The sequence below is a fragment of the Crinia signifera genome, chromosome 11 (genome assembly GCF_055691185.1).
Source record: "Crinia signifera chromosome 11, ASM5569118v1, whole genome shotgun sequence".
Classification (NCBI taxonomy): domain Eukaryota; kingdom Metazoa; phylum Chordata; class Amphibia; order Anura; family Myobatrachidae; genus Crinia; species Crinia signifera.
The window spans coordinates 65,070,732-65,092,317 of record NC_139227.1 but is presented as its reverse complement, the minus strand read 5'-3'; the positions used below and the strand labels follow the sequence as shown (position 1 = coordinate 65,092,317).

Genomic DNA, 21,586 nt, shown 5'->3' with positions numbered 1-21,586 from the left:
TCCCTTATCCAAAATTCTCGCAGTCCCGAGCATTTCGGATAAGGAATACTCAGCCTGTATAAATATCTGCATTCCTTTCACATGTCAAAACTCTCTTGCCCTTAGGACTGTGGTTCCCAAATGTTGTGCCCAGGCTCCTTGGGGTGGCTTGAGGCACTTACAGGCATACTTGTCTACTCTACCAGAACGCCTGGGAGGCTCCTAAAAAATCAGATCCCCCTTCTGGCAAACCTCCCGCATTTACCTGCTAAATATCTGATGTTTTATGGGGGAACTGGCTGGCTACATGTTTGGTACATACATAACATGACATAATATATAATTTGCATGCTTTACCATAAAGTACCACAACCCACCTGGACAATGCATGGGACACTACTGTCAGTTGCATAGCATATGTATACAGTAGCTCTGCTGTGCGTCACGTTCCTGCAGCTGGCAGGGAGCAGCCACCGTCCAGTAGCCCACATCAGACAGAACGCAGCCTCCAGCCCAGCCCCGCAGCCTCCAGATGAGCCAGAGTCACTGGGCAGCACTATCTGGTCTCCGGTGACAGCTGAGGATCTCGCCCTGTGCACGGCAGGGGAATGTCACTCCCCGCTTCTTCCTGCCTCTGCCACATTGCGCCGGCGGCATCATCTGCCTCAGTCATCGCATCCGCTAGTGAGTACACACGTGGAAGCTGCGGGAGAAAGGGGTGCTCTTCCGGGAGTCCGTGAGATGTCCCAGGATTCCGGGAGTCTCACAGACATTCCGGGAGAGTCGGCAACCCTGAAATAGCTCATGTACTGTACATGTTATTTTTCCATTTCCCAAAAACAGGCATGTAATGCAGCTTGTGCTGATTTCAATGATATATGTCATGCCTAAATACTGTATGTAACCACAATTTTATCTGCATAAAAAAATGTTCTGATACAGGCCTCAGGAGGAAGGAGAGGGGGCTGGCGGCACACCCAGCTAGCGCCTGGCAGCACTGTTTGGCTAGGAAGCTCTGTATAAGAATATTGTTTATGCAGATAAAATCACAATTCCATACAGTATATGTGCAGGCTATATATCAGCAAAACTGCATGTGCACTTAGTTAGCATCACGATGTGCATTTAAAAGGAAATTCATTGAAAAATGACATGAAGAGTACATGAGCTATTTTGAAAATCTAAGTATATTTTGCATTTTTAAGGTTAGAAATAATTTCTAAAAGATTTACTTATTTGAAACAGTCTCTAATTTTCTACACATAAGTTAATTGAAACATTGCTGATTCTAACTCGCCCAAACAAACCAGCTCTAAGGGCCAGATGAACTAAGCTTCAAAAGTAATAAAATGGAGCGTGATAAACAGCCAGCCAATCAGCTCCTACCTGCCATGTTACAGGCTGTGTTTGAAAAATGTCAAGCAGGAGCTGATTAGTTATTTGGGTGCTTGTGTATTAGCACGGCGCCCACGATTTCCATCTTATGGCATCTTATACAATTTAAAATTGTATACCATTGTATATGGCATACAATGAGATGAGATGAGATCCGATTTTAAATTGTATAAGCACACTAATGGGTGCTTTCAAAGTTAATTGACCCCTATAAGATTTTTAATTGTATAAGCACCCTAATGGGTGCCTACAATGTTAAATGCACCCCCACGCCACCCCCACTATCAATGCCAACTCGAAGCGTGGCGAGCGCAGTGAGCCCGCGAGGGGCGGCGGTACGCGTCCTCCGACTTTTTTCATACCCCCACTATCCATGTCAGCGTGGAGTTGATTTTATATAGTGTGGCGAGCCACCGAGCCCGAAGCGTGGCGAGCCCCGCGAGGGGCCGCGTTTTACTTTACATGTATTAAGCGCCCCCTCGCCACACTTCGAGCTCGGTGGCTCGCTGCGCTCGCCACACTATATAAAATCCACTCCACGCCGACATGGATAGTGGGGGTATGAAAAGGTTGGAGGACACGTACCGCCGCCCCTCGCGTGCTCGCTGCGCTCGCCACGCTTCGGGTTGGCGTTGATAGTGGGGGTGGCGTGGGGGTGCATTTAACATTGTAAGCACCCATTAGGGTGCTTATACAATTAAAAATCTTATATGGGGGCCAATTAACTTTGAAAGCAACCATTAGTGTGCTTATACAATTTAAAATCATATCTCATCTCATTGTATGCCATATACAATGGTATACAATTTTAAATTGTATAAAGGTGCCCACACACGCACCGATCCTGGCGTGCGTTGTGGGCTTAACTAGCACACATAGCATCGCATCGTATGCCTTGTGCATACGATGTGCATGCGATGCGATGCTATGCTAGAAAAAGCTAGTACAAAAAGTATGTGCAGCACATACTTTTTGTACTGTGCGATGGGGTGCCGCGGGATCGCGCACCCCATCGTATAGCATCGCACTGCCGGGATCGGTGCGTGTGTGGGCACCTTAAGATCGGGTCCCATCGCATCACATCTCATCTCATTGCATACCATATTAAGCCTTATGTTATGCAATGCGATGGGCGCCGTGATAATACACAAGTACCGTTATTTGTTTATCAGGTACTTGTGGAGTATCACGGCTCCCACGATGGCCATCGTACATGAAAAAATCGAATCGCATGCGATCGCATGCAATTTTTAACAGAAAAGCATCCAAATGTATTGAAATTAGTATGAAACATGTTCAATGGCCCCCAAATGGCATTTTTGAGGCTGTACCACTCCCACTATCAACGCGAACCTGAAGCGTGGCGAGCGTGGCGAGCGCAGCGAGCCCGTGAGGGGCGGCAGTACGCGTCCTACGACCTTTTCATACCCCCCCTATCCACGTCGGCGTGGAGTTGAGAATAGAAAGTGTGTCGAGCGCAGCGAGCCACCGAGCCCGAAGCGTGGCGAGTGCAGCGCGCCCCGCAAGGGGACGCGGATACCTTCACATGTATCCGCGTCCCCTTGCGGGCTTCACAGGTGTCCGCGTCCCCACGCGGGGCTCGCTGCGCTCGCCACGCTTCGGGCTCGGTGGCTCGCTGCGCTCGCCACACTTTCTATTCTCAACTCCAGGCCGACGTGGATAGTGGGGGTATGAAAAGGTCGTAGGATGCATACCGCCGCCCCTCGCGGGCTCGCTGCGCTCGCCACGCTTCGTGTTCGCGTTGATAGTGGGGGTGGTACAGCCTCAAAAATGCCATTTGGGGGCCATTGAACATGTTTCATACTAATTTCAATACATTTGGATGCTTTTCTGTTAAAAATCACATGCGATGCGATTGCATGCTATTTTGTCAAAAACGTTCAAAAACGGCAAAAATCGCATCCCATCGCATGCCATTATATTTGGCATGCGATGGCATGCGATGGGAGCAGTGATAATCCACAAGTACCGTTTATCACTCTCAATCTGTTGTGATGAGAATCACCTGTGTCCTTTCAAACCTGATCTTCTGTAACACTCAAGACAACAACAGGAATGGAGGGAACAGGTACACTAGTTGATACGGCCGCAGTATCGACAGGGCATCCCCGCCACCGCCTGAAGGTCTCTGGTCCTGGCGCAATAACACTGAAGTTTCTTGTTGGGCTGAGATGCCATCAGGTCTGTCTCCAGACACCCCCAGCAGATTGTGAGTAGATGGAACACCTGAGGATGTAATCCCCCTTGTCCTGGATGCATGTCATGATACATGTCGTAACGACTGAAAAAGTCTGCTGCCCAGTATGAAAATGGCTGAGATGGCGCTCAGATAATTTTCTGCCCAGAGCAGGATCCTGGACACTTTTCTCATGCAGGCCCTGCTCTTCATCCCTCCCTGACTATTTATGTATGCCACAGCCGTGGCGTTGCTGGACTGCACCTGAACAGCCCAGCCTAGGAGCAGATGGGAGGCTTGCTGCAGGGCTTCGTATATTGCCTTGAGTTCCAGTATGTTTATTGGGATTAGGGACTCGAGGCTTGACACTTGCCCTGAAACCTTTTTCCTTGGGTAACTGCGCCCCAACCTCTCAGGCTTGCACCTGTGGTGAGGAGAACCCAGTCCTGGATTCCGAAGCTCTGTCCCTCCAATAATTGGAATGACTTCAGCCACCATGTCAGCGATATTCTGGCCTGAGGAGAAAGGCATATCAGCTGATGCATCAGTAGAGGTGTGAATCCAACCATTTGTGAAGGAAGTCCAGCTGGAACCCCCTGGTATGTAAACGGCTGTATTGAATCGCCTCGTATGAGGCAACCATCTTGCCCAGTAAATGGGTACACAGGTGAACTGAGACTCTGTCCAGGCTCAGGACTTGAAAGGGAAAGTCAAAAGGTGACTAAAGGGAACCCAACAAGGTTTTTTGGGGCACACTTGTGAATGATGTATGAATGTGATATGATGTTAGTGATTTAAAATATAACTTTTATTGGTTAACACTAAAATAAATTTTGACGTACAAAGGTGTGTTAAATACATGCACCTTAATATATAGTTGATTTCTCCACGTGAGGGTAGCAGATCACCGTACAGGTGACTGGGTCTGATTATTGCTATTTAGCGTAGAGTTAGCAAAAATGGTTATAAATGACTGTTACTCCTGGTACAAATACTGATTGTTTGGTACAAATACTGATTGTTTTTCAATAAATTCTAAATAACAAAACGAAGCAAAACAAAATGCAGGTAGGTATGTACTTGACTTTACCAAGAATGGAGGAGATGACAGATGTGGTGGCGCAGGACACACCCCCTTGATCGGAATGTCTGATAGGACAACAATGGGGGGTATGAGGGAGGATAGTAAATCAGGAGAAAATAGAGGTAGAAATCACATGCATCATCCACTCAGCGTAGTTGCTTCTGCTGTTATGTTGAGAATAGAAAGTGTGTCGAGCGCAGCGAGCCACCGAGCCCGAAGCGTGGCGAGCGCAGCGTGCCCCGCAAGGGGACGCGGATACCTTCACATGTATCCGCGTCCCCTCGCGGGCTTCACAGGTGTCCGCGTCCCCTCGCCACGCATTCGGGCTCGGTGGCTCGCTGCGCTCGCCACACTTTCTATTCTCAACTCCAGGCCGACGTGGATAGTGGGGGTATGAAAAGGTCGTAGGACGCATACCGCCGCCCTTTGCGGGCTCGCTGCGCTCGCCACGCTTCGGGTTTGCGTTGATAGTGGGGGTGGTACAGCCTCAAAAATGCCATTTGGGGGCCATTGAACATGTTTCATACTAATTTCAATACATTTGGATGCTTTTCTGTTAAAAATCGCATGCGATGCGATTGCATGCTATTTTGTCAAAAACGTTAAATAACGGCAAAAATCGCATCCCATCGCATGCCATTCTATTTGGCATGCGATGGCATGCGATGGGAGCCGTGATAATCCACAAGTACCGTTTATCACTCTCAATCTGTTGTGATGAGAATCACCTGAGTCCTTTCAAACCTGATCTTCTGTAACACTCAAGACAACAACAGGAATGGAGGGAACAGGTACACTAGTTGATACGGCCGCAGTATCGACAGGGCATCCCCGCCACCGCCTGAAGGTCTCTGGTCCTGGCGCAATAACACTGAAGTTTCTTGTTGGGCTGAGATGCCATCAGGTCTGTCTCCAGACACCCCCAGCAGATTGTGAGTAGATGGAACACCTGAGGATGTAATCCCCCTTGTCCTGGATGCATGTCATGATACATGTCGTAACGACTGAAAAAGTCTGCTGCCCAGTATGAAAATGGCTGAGATGGTGCTCAGATAATTTTCTGCCCAGAGCAGGATCCTGGACACTTTTCTCATGCAGGCCCTGCTCTTCATCCCTCCCTGACTATTTATGTATGCCACAGCCGTGGCGTTGCTGGACTGCACCTGAACAGCCCAGCCTAGGAGCAGATGGGAGGCTTGCTGCAGGGCTTCGTATATTGCCTTGAGTTCCAGTATGTTTATTGGAAGGAGGGACTCGAGGCTTGACACTTGCCCTGAAACCTTTTTCCTTGGGTAACTGCGCCCCAACCTCTCAGGCTTGCACCTGTGGTGAGGAGAACCCAGTCCTGGATTCCGAAGCTCTGTCCCTCCAATAATTGGGATGACTTCAGCCACCATGTCAGCGATATTCTGGCCTGAGGAGAAAGGCATATCAGCTGATGCATCAGTAGAGGTGTGAATCCAACCATTTGTGAAGGAAGTCCAGCTGGAACCCCCTGGTATGTAAACGGCTGTATTGAATCGCCTCGTATGAGGCAACCATCTTGCCCAGTAAATGGGTACACAGGTGAACTGAGACTCTGTCCAGGCTCAGGACTTGAAAGGGAAAGTCAAAAGGTGACTAAAGGGAACCCGACAAGGTTTTTTGGGGCACACTTGTGAATGATGTATGAATGTGATATGATGTTAGTGATTTAAAATATAACTTTTATTGGTTAACACTAAAATAAATTTTGACGTACAAAGGTGTGTTAAATACATGCACCTTAATATATAGTTGATTTCTCCACGTGAGGGTAGCAGATCACCGTACAGGTGACTGGGTCTGATTATTGCTATTTAGCGTAGAGTGGGCAAAAATGTTTATAAATGACTGTTACTCCTGGTACAAATACTGATTGTTTGGTACAAATACTGATTGTTTTCCAATAAATTCTAAATAACAAAACGAAGCAAAACAAAATGCAGGTAGGTATGTACTTGACTTTACCAAGAATGGAGGAGATGACAGATGTGGTGGCGCAGGACACACCCCCTTGATCGGAATGTCTGATAGGACAACAATGGGGGGTATGAGGGAGGATAGTAAATCAGGAGAAAATAGAGGTAGAAATCACATGCATCATCCACTCAGCGTAGTTGCTTCTGCTGTTATGATGATCTACAGCACCGGCTATTCCTTGTTAGTTCCCCAGACAGGTACTTGGCCGGCCCATCACTGCTTAGCTTCTGGGTTCGGATGGTTCCAGGCAATTCAGTGAGGTATGGCTGTATTGGTGATAATGAGAGAGTGTCGTTGGATCTGAATGCGCAAAGATGTGCTTCTGCTGTTGACCCTGCCACAGGGTATTTCCCTTGTTACCCCTAGGGCATTGCAGGGAAAAAAAAACTGTGGTTGAGCCAATGAGAGAGCCGCTAGGGGATACCAGATTAATAGATAGGGCAGGGGAATCTGATGCCTGGACCCCACTTCTGCTGTCCACAATCTTACTGGGTATAGGATTGCGGATGAGAGAGAGGGGGCAGGGCATGTACCCTCAGTCCAAAGGATGGCTGGAGTTCTGGGTGTCAGTGTTAATTTGATCTGATCACCCAGTTCACCCTGGTGTTGTTTAAGCACTGTTGATGATTAAGTAGTTAATTAGACACATGTAATGGCAGAATAACAATTTGGTGCAGTACTTCAAACACACTTTGCAGGGGCGATACAGTCCTAAGGTTATTCACACCTTATGGCTGCCTCCACCTGATATATATTTGGTTCGGCAATACTCCTAGGGAATCAAGATAATAGTAGGCTACTCATACAATGGCAGTTATGAGCAATATAGATTGTGTTCATAGGTAAGGTCACGGACGGCACCGAAGTGCACTTTCCAATGGTAGATTACACAAGCAAGTTAGATCAATAAGCCTTTGAGGAGCCAGAATTGGAAGCATGTTCCCAGTAGTGTTATGTCCACCAGTGATGTGCCATCTGTGAATCCACTCTTGATCTGAGCCACTTATGCTGAGGAAATGGCGCTGAATGCAGTTCCCGCTCTGAGGTAGCTCCGCCCCCTGTAATAGCGCCGAAGCTACTGAGATTATACTGGCAAATCTGTTAAGACAGTGGGAAGTGATGGCTGGAAAGCCCCAGATCACTTGGCACTGCAAGTGTGCGTAGGTGGGGTACGGGATCCCCCCCAAGAGGGTCCGTATTCCTACCTGCACGAATGCCGCACAATGTAAAAACCGGGAGCCCCTCTTGTGGGACCCCAGGTATCAGCTCACCACTCTGACGATCTTCAGACATGTAGTGTTGTGCGGCATGCTGCAGAGCGTGTACGCATGGGCGCAATGCCCGGCGGTACACTTATCCTGCCAGAACTGGTTTCTGTCTGCAGGGAGCAGAGCCGCACCCAATGAGGTCCCGCGTCACAGGCATGCTTTATGTCCAAACAGCATGCCAAAATAAACAAAACTTTTAAATAAATTGAAGAAAAGTCTCTGGAGCCCCAGAATGTGCATCCTCTCCTTTGGGCACATTTTTCAAAACTAATCTGTGGGTGTGGGCATAGGGTGGGAGGAGCCAGCACACCCTTTTGAAGATTTTTATGTGCACTGGCTCCTTTGGAACCCATCTATACACCATCATATTAAGTGACTCCAGTATCCCTAATGGATGATAGAGAGAGAAATGGGCATTACAGTGTAAATGATTGCAGTGCGCCTTTGGGGTGAGTGATTCATTCTGATATCCATATACATAAATAAGGCACCTATTTAGTTTGCATTGATGCCCAGTAGGCGGTGATAGACATGCCCCTCCAATGGTGCACCCCCTAAGAAAATGAGCTGCGCACGCCTATGAAGTCAGCCTCGTGCACAGTTCCTGCTGAAACACTAGGACGGATGGGTGGAATTGCAGTGCCGCACACAAGCAGCTTTGCAATTCCGTCCACCAAAAGCAAATGCAGCATCTTTCATCATTGTCACTATTTTTTTAGCCAGGCTATGTAAGCTGAGGCTTAATCAGCCTGGCTGGTTTCTGACAGGTTCTGAGGCCAAGAAATCTGTGTGCAGTCATGCAGACACCGGCCTTATTCGTTTTGGACATACAGTTGCACACAATGATACATTTTGTGTGTAATTGCAACTGTACGTGCATAACAAACAATGTTACACTGTTTGTCTGGGAAACCCTGTAGCAGAACATTTTTATGCAGATACAGTCGCAATTACAAACAGAATTTATTTATTTATTATTTTATTGACAGTTTCTTATATAGCGCAGCAGATTCCGTAGCGCTTTACAATAGTAGACAGTGATAAAACAAACTGGGTAACAACAGACAGACTTGGAGGTAGGAGGGCCCTGCTGCAAGTTTACAATCTATAAGGATATAGGAGGGAAACACAAGGACAGGCACCAGTAATAGCATAGCAGTCCCACCAAGTTACAAGTCCAGAAGGGAAGCTATATAATACATAAGTGCCTCAGAGGGTTATGCGTGTAGAACTTAAATATGATAGGCTTGCCTGAAGAGGTGAGTTTTCAGGGAACACTTCAAAGTTTGGAGACTAGTAGAGAGTCTTATTGTGCGTGGAAGGGCATTCCATAGGATGGGAGCAACCCGATGAAAGTCCTGTATTAGTGAATGGGAGCTAGTGATCCGTGCAGAAGAGAGACGCAAATCTTGTGTAGAGCGGAGTGGTCGAGATGGGAGATATATAGAATATACCAGTGGTTCCCAAACTGTGTGCCGTGACTCCCTGGGGTGCCTCGGAACACTTGCAGGGGTGCCCTGGGTTGGTGGTCCAGGACCAATTCAAATAATTTATGGTAATTATTTATAAGCAAAACCAGTGCTGGTGGCTGCCAATCATAAAATGTGTACAAACAGAAGCAAACAGAATGACCTTTACCGCTTAACTGACCCTAAGAATCGCATATAAACCCAATCTACTTAATGTTACATATATTCTGCTTTTTTTTTTTTGGGTGCCGTGGTTCAAAAAAGATTGGGAACACCTGGAATATGCACATGCTGTTAGGGATGCCAATCCCGGGGCATTTTTTCAATCCCGGGATTGAAAAATGCTCAATCCTGGGATTCCCCGGATTGGCCTCCCTAATAAAAAAAAATCGCAACAGATCACAACTAATCCCCCCCCCCCCCCATCCTCCTCATCCCCCCTGAATACAACCTCCACTTTCAAACCTCCCAATTTATCAGGTCCCACCAGGGGGACATGGCTCACCTGTGGTGAAAAAGGGGCAGAGCGGCAACAAGATAGTCAGAGCAGTGGCGTAACTACCTTTTTGTCGCCCCCCCGCCGCATATTTTTCGGCGCCCCCCTCCCCTCGGCCCCCTCCCTCCCCTCGACGTACCTGTCCGGCCGCATCTGCCTGTCACGGTCCCGTATCTCCCGGCGCCGGCTCCTGCTGCTATAATGAAAACGGACTCTTAGAAAATGGCTGCCCCCATACTGCAGACAGAAAACTGTCTGCAGCGGGTAAGTGGTAGCTATAGCCCCGCAGACCCCCGGCGCCCACAGGTTCTCTGCGCCTCCCCACCACCGCGGGGGCTGCGGAGCTATAGCTACGCCACTGGGTCAGAGACTCAGACTAAAGGGGTGTGGCTGACCACTGCAACCCCTTTTTTGTTTCATTTTGGGGCAAACAAGGGGTTGGGCAACCCCCAGGTTCCTCCCAGCAATGGATAGCATATGCTATATTTCAGTTTCCTGTCCGGGAGAAGCCCGTGCGGGAACTCTGCAGGACTTTCGGGGATGGAGCTTGGTGTCATTGGGGCAGATGTATTAAGCTTTAACAAGCTATAAATCCAAGGGTGATAAGGGCCCTTATTCTGATCGGTGCGGATATTCCCGCATTCTTACGGTGCGGTCCGCACGCCACGGTGTTTTGCCGCGTGCGGCCATCGTCCGTAGAAACGCCCACGGGTCCTCCGCATTCGGACGGACTCACTCTTTAAGAACAGGGCGTGTTTACGGACGACATACAAAGCATGCGTGTGCGGGAGAAACACTCCTATTCGGCACGGTATTACAGAGTATTACAGAGTATGCTCGGGAATACCGCATCCGAACGGGAGCCAAGCGGTGCTACCGCACGTAAGCGGAGTATTTACGCCAAACAACCCACTATGAAGTATCTTCTGCTATACATCACATGACCCACTTATTCAATTACCTATCCTCATAAAAAAATGCTTATTTGGAATTGGAATCAATTAGATTCCAATATATCCTTACAAGCATGCCTAACACATGCATTGCACACATTAACCCTTACAGCAATTGAAGTGCAATGGTTTCAATTAAAGCACTGACAAGCGTCCTATTAGTGAGTAATGAGTAAAGGAGTCGATTCTATTGGGTTCAGGTGTTAATGGTTGTAGTCATTAGGCGTACGTTCGCCTACCGCATGAACGAGTGGTGTCCGCAAAGCAATAGTACACTTGTGGACACCGCACATTTCTGCCCTTTTTGATCGCGTGCATTCGGAGTGGTTTCCGAATGTACGCCCCCCAACATAAGTGTACTCCCCCGTGTCCGCCCATGTTTCCGCCCCGTTTTGCCCACTTTGAAACTACGCCCATGTGTCATTCCGCATGACGCCCATAATACGCCCCTATTTCACGACTGATAGCGGTGAACAGTTTTGGACGGGATTTGGCCGAACTGGTACCGAGTCAAGGCGTGGCACATGCGCGTAGCGTTCTCCACGCATGCGCAGACGCCATAAAGACGCGATCCGTAAGTACGCGGTAAAGTCCGCGTCAATCAGAATAAGGGCCTAGGAGAGATAAATGTCCAGCCAATCACCTGCTAAATGCCATGTTACAGGCTGTGTTTGAAAAAAGTCAGTAAGGAGGTGATTGGCTGGACGTTTATCTCTCCTTATCACCCTTGCATTTATCTCTTGTTAAGGCTTAATACCTCTGCCCCTTTAAGCCCCACACCCACCACGGTAAATGGTGTGATAAGCGACTCTTCAGGTAGTGGCTAAATGGCACCATTTGCATAATTTAGCCCTGTCCCCTCCCTGAAGAGCTACGAACACCGGTATTTTACTAGCAGAGGAGGGGACTGTAGGGGGGTGTTATTTGATACGATGGACAAGAATGCGGGAGGCTTGCCTACCCATTCCAGGAGGGGGTGGGGGGGTTGGCCCCGATTTTCAGCCACTCTGGGAGGGTAGGTAAAGGCCCCCATACACTAGGGCGACTTGTCCTTAGGACAAGTCGCCCCCGACTTCCCCCTGAGCTTCCCCGGCTGCTCCCCGGGGGAGCTTGATTAGATTGGCACTTGATGTGCCATTTTTTACATGTGATAAATCGTCTCGATTTATCACATGTAAAAAACCCGGGGAGCAGGGGGGGGGGGGCTAAGAGGTGAGAGCTGGTGGGAGCAGGGGGGCTGGGGACGCTGCGGGGGACACATCTGTGTCCCCCGCTGCTGGGGACGCTGCGGGGGACAGCGTCTTTGCGGCGAGAAGGTAGAGGGAGCAGGGGGGGCTGGAGACGCTGCGGGGGACACGTCTGTGTCCCCCGCTGCTGGGGACAGCGTCTGTGCGGCGAGAAGGTAGAGGGAGCAGGGGGGGCTGGAGACGCTGCGGGGGACACGTCTGTGTCCCCCGCTGCTGGGGACAGCGTCTGTGCGGCGAGAAGGTAGAGGGAGCAGGGGGGGCTGGAGACGCTGCGGGGGACACAGGCTGCATAGAGCCGGGCAGGGGGAGCCGGCCGGGAGCTGTCAGTAATGAATAAAAAAAAAAGCCCATACAATGAATGGGCAGCCTGTGATTGGCTGCTGAGCGCTCTCTCAGCCAATTGCTGACTGGCTGAGAGAGCGCTCAGCCAATCACAGGCCGCCCATTCATTGTATGGGCTTTTTTTTTTATTCATTACTGACAGCTCCCGGCCGGCTCCCCCTGCCCGGCTCTATGCAGCCTGTGTCCCCCGCAGCGTCTCCAGCCCCCCCTGCTCCCTCTACCTTCTCGCCGCACAGACGCTGTCCCCAGCAGCGGGGGACACAGACGTGTCCCCCGCAGCGTCCCCAGCCCCCCCTGCTCCCTCCACCGCCCCACTAGGTCCCAAGTCGGGTGGTCGGACGTGCAGCAGGTCCGACCACCCGACGCAGATCCGATGCGCACGGGACCGCGCATCGGATCTGAGGGGACATCAAAACTAGCCGATTTTGGTCCGATTTTGGCCAGATCCGACTGATCTGGCTGAAATCTGACCAAAATCGGCTAGTGTATGGGGGCCTTAAGTATGGTGCACAGAATCTATTCAATGATCAACAGCTCCCAATTGTCCCGAATTCCCCCCCCCCCCCCGGGCCCGCCCCAAGGGACACTGGGATAGTCTCTAATTAGTAGGATTGTCCAGCAGTAATTGGGACAGTTGGGAGGTGTGCTGTTTGGGCTAAACATTACATTTGCAGCTGGCAGTGGGCCTAACAGGAAATGGCCTATGTGTGGACATGCTAACCCTGAATGCGTAGCACCAATGGCACTGTGTTTTACAATATGCTCTAGTGCAGTAGGCAGGGGCGGGCTTGGCCGGGGGGCAGGGTTCCATGTGCCCCCCGGGCCGCTTCACCAGTCACTGCTGCGGGCGCCAGCCTGGCGATCTCCTCCATTCCTCCTCCTAGCCGTGGCCTTCAGATCATGGCCGCAGCTACAGGAACATGGCCGCCAGTCCCCTGCTTTGAGGACATGGCCTCAGTGCAGGTGACGTCATGACGCCGACGCTGCCTGCCCGCGTATCTGATGTGTGCCGTCCAGTGTGGGGATTCTGGAAGAGCCGGCAGGCGGAGGCGACTCAGAAATATCTACTAGTTTTGAGAGTCCTGCGCTTAAACGCCGATCCCTCCATCCAACTTGCCACCATCCCGCAATCCTACCAACCCCTCCACAGTCTCTGTGCTGCTCCCCTGCCAGAGACTGCTGCCTGCCTAAGATCCGATCCGCTCGCTCAGTGAAGTGAGCAGAGCTCTGAAAGCGTGACCCATGTACCTGGCTGCACACACTGCAGGGATCGTCAGGAGCCGTCCGTTGACAGCAATCACAATCTTTAGAGATAGGGAAAGTGGAAAGTGCAGCTTTATCTCAGCATCAAGGACTCTTGTTTTTCTCAAGAGCTAAAAATATTGTTTGTAATAATTCCTCTACAAGTGCCCTTAGCTGTTGTTTTTTCTTTATTATTTTTAGTTTATTTATTTTTATTTTATTATTTATTTCTTTACATTTTATTTTTTTTGTCTTAGTTTACATATATTTAACACTTTTTACATCTCCACATTGCAGTGCTCATATCATTGATGCAGTGCCCATCAGTTGAGCTGCTTTCATATTCTTTAGCGCAGTGCATACGCTTTGGTTCTTATTCTGGTTGACTCACAAGGCTGCGAATTTCGCAGCCTTGCGAGTCTCCCAGACGCCACCCACTGATCTCGGCTGTGCAAATATCAGGGTCTGTACCCGTGTAGTGGACTCATATGGGCAAAGCGTTTGAGGACACCATGCTGCGGTGGGGACAAAGAGAAGCATGGGATGGCACATCAGCTGCAGAGAAGGCACAAAGCAAGACAGCAGAGGATGGCACACTTGATGCTGATACTGAGGTCCACTTCTGTTTTTTTATCAAGGAGAGCATGGGACTGTGCCTAGAAAAAGGAGAGATGGGGGACCAATAGTATGTCAGCTGGTTCTGGTATTCTCATTTTCCAATAAACAAAGCTGGGCCACAGTAGCAGGTCAGTGGGAGAAGGGTGTGCCTGCTGTGTGGCCTGGCTGCATCAGCACAAAAGGGCTGGGGGTCATGGCAAGCCGTGGTGGAGATCCCAGTATAGTGGCTGCATCAGATCAGGGCTCCTAGGGACCACTGTGTGGGTGTGTGTAAAGAGTTTTGTAGGACTACAGGTTGTGTGTGTATAGAGAGTAAGGATTAATGGAGGTATTATGCACAAAAATGATATATACATATATATATATATATATTATTCAGATACAGTAAATTTTAATACCTAATTTATTAGGCTTCATATATCCCATTTATGTAACAAGCAGTGTATATAATTTAAAATTAATTTGATCTTAATTGAAGATCTATAAGGCTACACAGATTTGCTAAATCTTATGTGCTGCCCGGAGCCGTGCTCCCCTGCAACGGGGGACCTACCAGAGCCGGGTGGAGGGATCAGGCGCAGGGAGCCGGGCAAGAAGCCGCTGCCATCAGCGGGAGCAGGGGTGGCGGCGCAGAGTACCAGGGAGCCGGGCAGGAGAAGACGCAGCAGCGCAAGTGGCTAGAGCAGCAGCAGAGCACTTCCCCCAAAAAAAGCCCATACAAATGCATAGGAAGCCATTGATTGACTGAGACCTCTCTCAGCCAATCAGCGATTGGCTGAGAGAGGTCTCAGCCAATCGCTGATTGGCTGAGAGAGGTCTCAGCCAATGAATGGCTTCCTATGTGTTTGTATGGGCTTTTTTTTGGAAGTGCTCTGCTGCTGATCTAGCCCGGCTGCTGCTGCGTCTTCTCCTGCCTGGCTCCCTGGTACTCTGCGCCGCCACCCCTGCTCCCGCTGATGGCAGCGGCTTCTTCCCCGGCTCCCTGCGCCTGATCCCTCCGCCCGGCTCTGGTAGGTCCCCCGTTGCGGGGGAGCACGGCTCCGGGCAGCACATAAGATTTAGCATATCTTATGTGCAGCCCGTCCGACCTCCCGACTCCGATCCGATGCGCACGGGGTCTCCATATGCGATTTGGGACGATTTCACGGCCCGATTCATCCGAAACGGGCAAAATCGTGCCCAAATCGCATAATGTAAGGGGGCCTTTACTTATGGGCCAGTGCTCTAGACTTGCCCCCCAGGCTAAAAGTTGCCAGCCAGCCCCTGGCAGTAGGTATCAACCTTTTTTCTCTCCTGTACCAATTGATTAGGCTTTTCGGTACTCTTTACCTAGAAGGGCGCCCATCGCGGGCATTGAATGCACAAAAAAATCGGGTGCGATGCGACCGACGCGATGCCCGCGATTTCCCATTAGGAACAATGTTAAATGTCTCAATTGACCCGATTTTCCTGTTCAATGCCTCAATTGACCCGATTTTTCCATAGGAAACAATGTTAAATGGCCCACAGAGGCCAAATAGGCACCCTGAAGTGTGAAATGGCCCCCACAATTGTTAACGCCACCCCACGATCAACGTGAACCCGAAGCGTGGCGAGCGCAGCGAGCCCGCGAGGGGCGGCGGTACGCGTCCTACGACCTTTTCATACCCCCACTATCCACGTCGGCGTGGAGTTGAGAATAGAATAGTGTGGCGAGCGCAGTGAGCCACCGAGCCCGAAGCGTGGCGAGTGCAGCGAGCCCCGCGAGGGGGCGCAGATACCTGTGAAGCCCGCGAAGGGACGCGTTTACCTGTGAAGGTATCCGCGTCCGCTCGCCACGCTTCGGGCTCACCACACTATTCTATTCTCGACTCCACGCCAACGTGGATAGTGGGGGTATGAAAAGGTTTGTGTGTGATGCGATCACATGCGATTTCCCTATGTAATTTGTTCACTGCTCTTTGCCCGCGGGCGGTGTGATATCGCATCGCACGCTAAATCGCATAAGATTTTATAGGGTGCGATGCCATTTACTTTACTATACACTTCTATGAGATGCAATGAGATTCTAGGCACGCGTCCTCCTAACCTTTTCATACCCCCACTATCCACGTCGGCGTGGAGTTGATTTTATATAGTGTGGCGAGCACAGCGAGGGGGAGCAGAATACATGTCACGTAATCTGCATCCGCTCGCCGCGCTTCGGGCTCAGTGGCTCGCCACACTATATTAATTCGACTCCACGTAGGGATGGCCATCGTTGCCTTTGCCATCGATGGTTGCCATCGATGGCAAAAGTGCAACTGGCCATCGATAGTGTATAACTATTCAATGGATGACCATCGATGTTTTTGTGTATCAATGGTCATCCATTTTCTGTGATTGAGTGGCCCGTAGGTCAATCAAAATACTCCACGGGTTTTGGGGGCGGAGCTATGCTCCGAGTCCCAGCACTTTAGGGAAAAAGCAAAAACAAAACTATTTGTTTAAGCTTTACAGGTATGAAAAGGTCGGGAGGACGCGTTCCGCCGCCGCCGCTTGCCACGCTTCGGGGTGAAGTGGATAGTGTGTGGGGGGGGGTGGGGGTGCCTACAATTAGGGATGGCCATCGACTATCGATGTTCCCAAAACATCGATGGTTGGGACCTAGTGCTCAATGTTTTGGGCATCGATAGTGGATGGTCGAATAGTTTTATCCCATCGATGGATGGCTTCCGATGGTAAAATTTGTGGGCGCATGCGCACTGCGTGCGCAGTGTCATTGCGTCATCGCTGCGGGCGGCCCGCCCCGCCAGAAGATGCGCGCATGCGCAAAAGAAACTTAAACTGGATTGATGGCTAAAGTTTCTTCTCCGCGCGGATCCCGGCCGAGCAGGCTGCCCGCAGCGACCCTTCCCGTTGCTCTGCGTATGCGCGGCTAATCGATGGCAGGAACCATCGATGCTGTGAGATAGAATGGTTTATAGCCATCGATGGTTCCTGCTCTAGAAGCCATCAATGGCAACCATTGATGGGGGATGTGCCGATGGCCATCCCTACCTACCATCTCATAGTAAAGTAAATGGCATCTCACCCTATAAAATCGCATGCGATTTAGCGTGCAGTGCGATGTCACACCGCCCGCGGGCAGAGAGCAGTGAATAAATTATATAGGGAAGTCACATCGCATGCAAAAAACCCGCATGCGATGCGATTTCCCTACGGTGCCGTACGTATGCAAATAGGGTGCTGTGCTAATACACAAGTACCCTTTTTTCTTAATGTATGATTACCATCACCTGTGTTGAACAGGTTAATTGATAAGAAAGGTGCTTCACCACAGGTGATGGCAATCATACATTAGGGAAGTGCAGGAGCAGAGCAATGTGTCCCTCCTGGAGAGGGTCCTGTTGGGAGGTATGCCTATGCCATAATTTTACAAAAGGTGGCGTGGACACAGCATTTGTAAAGATTCCCTCGCCAAAATTCCTTACGTAACTGTTTAGTCACTTTAGTGGCTACTGGCTAGCTAACGTAACTGGTGTAGTGGTGGCCACAAAGATGAGGAAGTATCGCTCAATGTAGTACATACATTCATGTTTTCATTGGTCTGGTTTCTGCACACATACAACTGAGCAGAGTAGAGAGAAATATGTAAAAAGCCATCACTATCACCCTGCTGCTTGTGCTGCCTACACAGTCACACACACTCACTCTCTCTTCTTAGTTCTTACTCTCTGCTGCGCATAGTTCTGCTAACATTGAGCGTGCTGATGGGGGCGGGAAAATAAGGCGCCTTTTTGTATTCATCATCCCGCTACATCAATCGGCAGCAAGTACCCGAGGCGTCCCTGTTACGGAAGGTATCCCATTTGTATAATGGCTACACATGGCAGAGGGAATAATTAAATATATATCCGAGGGTGAGGGCTACACGTAGTAGGGGTTTACACACTGTGCGGGCTACACATGGCGGGGGAAGCCGGGGGTTCGCACAAGGGCAGGTTGGTTAGCCATTGTTAACGAGGGACTTATCGAAAGCCGGAACGGCTCCTTGCAGCGATCTCTGAAGGTGTACAGCTCCATGCTGGCCCCCAACTGCTGCTTTAGGGCAGAGAATGGGAGTAGCACAGGCGGAACGGTCCGGACTCCAGAACGCCGGATCGGCTATGTGGAGCTTTTCCCATGTATGTGACAGAGGTCACAGTCACACAGCAGCAAGGTTCGCAGTGAGACGGTCACATAGCGTTCCACATCGGTCGTGTCTTCTTCAGGTTACTATTCCGTCTCGTCTACTTCAAGGAATACATTAGTCACAACGCGGAAATCCCCATTATATTCATTCATTAACGCACGTGGGTTACGGTGGGTTATAGGTGCTCCATCGGGTATGGGTGAAAACCGGACCAGGACAAAACCGCCGGGGGGGCTGCCTATCACACCTGTCATCAGGTAGTGGAGGAGGGGGAGAATAAAGCCTCCCTGTATGGTCCGGGCATGTAGCAAAAGCCGGACGGTCCGGACCACACGGGGAGGCTGTAATTTTCCCTCCCCCATGTCCCTGGTGATAGCTATCACAGGGAACCCCCCCCCCCCGGACAGGACACGGACCGGACCCTACAAGCTCCGGACTGCAGATTTTGATGTCCTGTCTGGCGGTCCGGAGTATAGTCCGGTCCGGTTTTTACATAGTCCCTGCTCCATCCGTACATCTACCTAGCTGCGGGCTACTGCTGTACTGCCCACACTGCACTGCGGCCCCCCATGACCATAATCCGTTTGTTATCTGCAGTCTGTCATGGCCTGATTTTCTGTCTTACTACCATCAGTTGCTATTATACTTTCTTAATAATAGTTTCTAATTTAGGGATGGCCATCGACCATCGATTATTCAAAATCCTTGATGGTTTATGGCCGATGTTGAGTACTTTTACCATCAATGGGGGAGAACCAGATAGTTTCCCTCCATCGATGGCACTGCAAAACCAATGTTTTGCTTTTGATTAGTTTTTTTCTAAGTGCTGGGACCATACTTGCCTACCTGACCCCCACTAGTTTTTTTCTAAGTGCTGGGACCATACTTGCCTACCTGACCCTCTCCATGTGGGAGAAAATGCTCTGTTTCTGGACCTCCCTGTATGATTGCCATCACCTGTGGGGAGCTAGGTAAAGGTGTTTCACCACAGGTGATGGCAATCATACATTACCAGGGAAGTCCAGGAACAGAGCATTTTCTCATGCATGGAGAGGGTCAGGTAGGCAAATATGTCTGGGACACTGAGCATAGCTTGCCCCCCAACACCTGCAAAGCCCTGCCCCCATGTTTTGATTGGGCCACAGGTCAATCAGTCAAACAAAATGGATGACCATCGATAGGTAAAACTATCGATGGTCATCCATTGCCTAGTTAAACACTATCGATGACCAGTTGCACTATTGCCATTGATGGCAACAATGGCCAGCCCTAGTTTCTATGTAGTGGGGGCAATAGAATCTTAGGGAACTATTTAAGAATGGGATGGTGGGTTGACTGCATAGGACCTGTTCTGCATATTGGAAGTGTCATATGGCCCTTTTTCACACAATTTTGAACCATATAAATCATGTGAAAAGTGTCATATTGTATGTGTTTTACCTCCGATCCGATGTGCGGTCCCCTCCATGGCTGCCACAACAATCTGTTGTATCTCACAGCCATGACTGGGATTGCATATGAGATACCCTCCAACAGTACCGAATTTGCCGGTACAGTACCTTTTTTTAACGTCTGTACCGGCAAATTCAGCCTGTACCGAATGTGTACCGGTTTTTTAGATCTAGTCTCTACCTTTTAGTCAAATCAGCAGCAGCAGACTGGTGACCATGCCCTGCTCTGTCGCTATTATAATTTCTCCCTAGTCTGGATGGCTTCGAGCCAATCAGGTGCGGCTGCCAGATCACAAGCTTCTATTGGCTCCAGCAGCGGGAGAATTGAAAATAGCGACGGACTGGGGAGTGGCCACAGCAGCGAGGATGTAGGAAGCAAGCCTCAGAGGTCCCTTATCCTGAAATACACCCCTGTACCGCCGCCTGCCCGCGGAGCCCTCACCTGCTGCTGCCCTGTGATGCCGGGATCGCGGCCGTGAGGTCTGCCTGCCGGGATTCTGCGCAGGGGAGCTGTCGGAGCCGGCGCGGCCTGCATCTGGGGTTTCCTGTCTGAGCTTCCGCTCCCGCATATCCACCCTCCGCCACCGCCAGGCTGCTCTGTGGCTTTCTGCGGACCTCGCGATGGGCGGTATCCAGCCAGTGCCTCCGTCCAGCCCCTGCATGTCGCTCACTTCTGCCGCAGGTGCCGGTCCCTGCTCCCGCTGCTGCCCTCCTGTGACTTGGTGAGTGGGCTCCTTGCCTGTAGCCCTGCAATATCCTCAGCATGTCTGAAAATAGCGACGGATAAGGCTGCTCTTGCTTTGACTATACAGTGGGGCAGCGCACTCTCTGCCCGGCTGTCATTTCCTTCAATTGTGTGAGTCCGGCGACTCCCCCTTGACAATGAGCAATTTCTCCCCTCTTAACAACAAGCAACCCCCACCCCTTTGCAACAAGCAATTCCCTCCCCCTGGACAATGAGCAATTTCTCCCCGGCCACCCCCACCCCCGAGCATGATGAAGCCCCTGGCTTCAAGAAAGAACCCCCTAGCAATGAGCATGTAGGTAAGCAGCATTTAGTTGTCAAATATGTAATGGTAATTATGGTTTTTTATATAGTATGTAATGGGCATCATGATGTGTGGCACAATCTTTAGTGTGTGGCCTTATGTGTAATTGGCATTACAGCGTTTATTAAAATGTGAAATGGGCATTACAATGTTTGGAACGATGTGTAATACCACGCCCCTTTTTGTGATACCACGCCTCCTTTCCATGAAGCCATGCCCCCTTTCTGAATGTTTACCTATTTTTGCCCTTCAGATGTTGAAGGGTATGATATGATACATTGTTTGCAAAAGGCTGTATTGTATGCAATCCTAGCCACTAGGAAGCCCAGTGGTAGATGCCGAGGTATCGCATGCGAGGCTGCATGTGATACCTCATGCAAGTCTAGAGAAAGTCCCCCCCCTACCCCTATGTCGGTATGTTACTACCCAGGTTGTTTTCATTTGTTTCCAATTGCAAAGCGCCCACATAAGAAACAATAGGGGCCTTAAGTTGTGGCCATATGGGTGCGGGGAGTGGAAGGTGATGCGGGCCATTTTGCATTACAGGGTCTGTGTCAAGAATTTGGGTATATTGCGCTCTACCTGATTTTATGTGCGTGGTGCTGCTTATCCTAAGGATTTGTCCAAAACCCTTTACGTACA

General features: G+C 50.1%; 1 protein-coding gene across 1 annotated transcript in view; it reads left to right on the top strand.

Moving 5' to 3' along the window:
• The first annotated feature begins 18,000 nt into the window (after positions 1 to 18,000).
• SLC29A2 (solute carrier family 29 member 2) overlaps positions 18,001 to 21,586 on the top strand; it is a 62,344-nt gene continuing 58,758 nt past the window's right edge. Inside the window, exon 1 of the mRNA XM_083165027.1 lies at positions 18,001 to 18,112. The gene's annotated coding sequence lies outside the window, so the exon portion shown is untranslated. The remainder of the gene's footprint in view (positions 18,113 to 21,586) is intronic.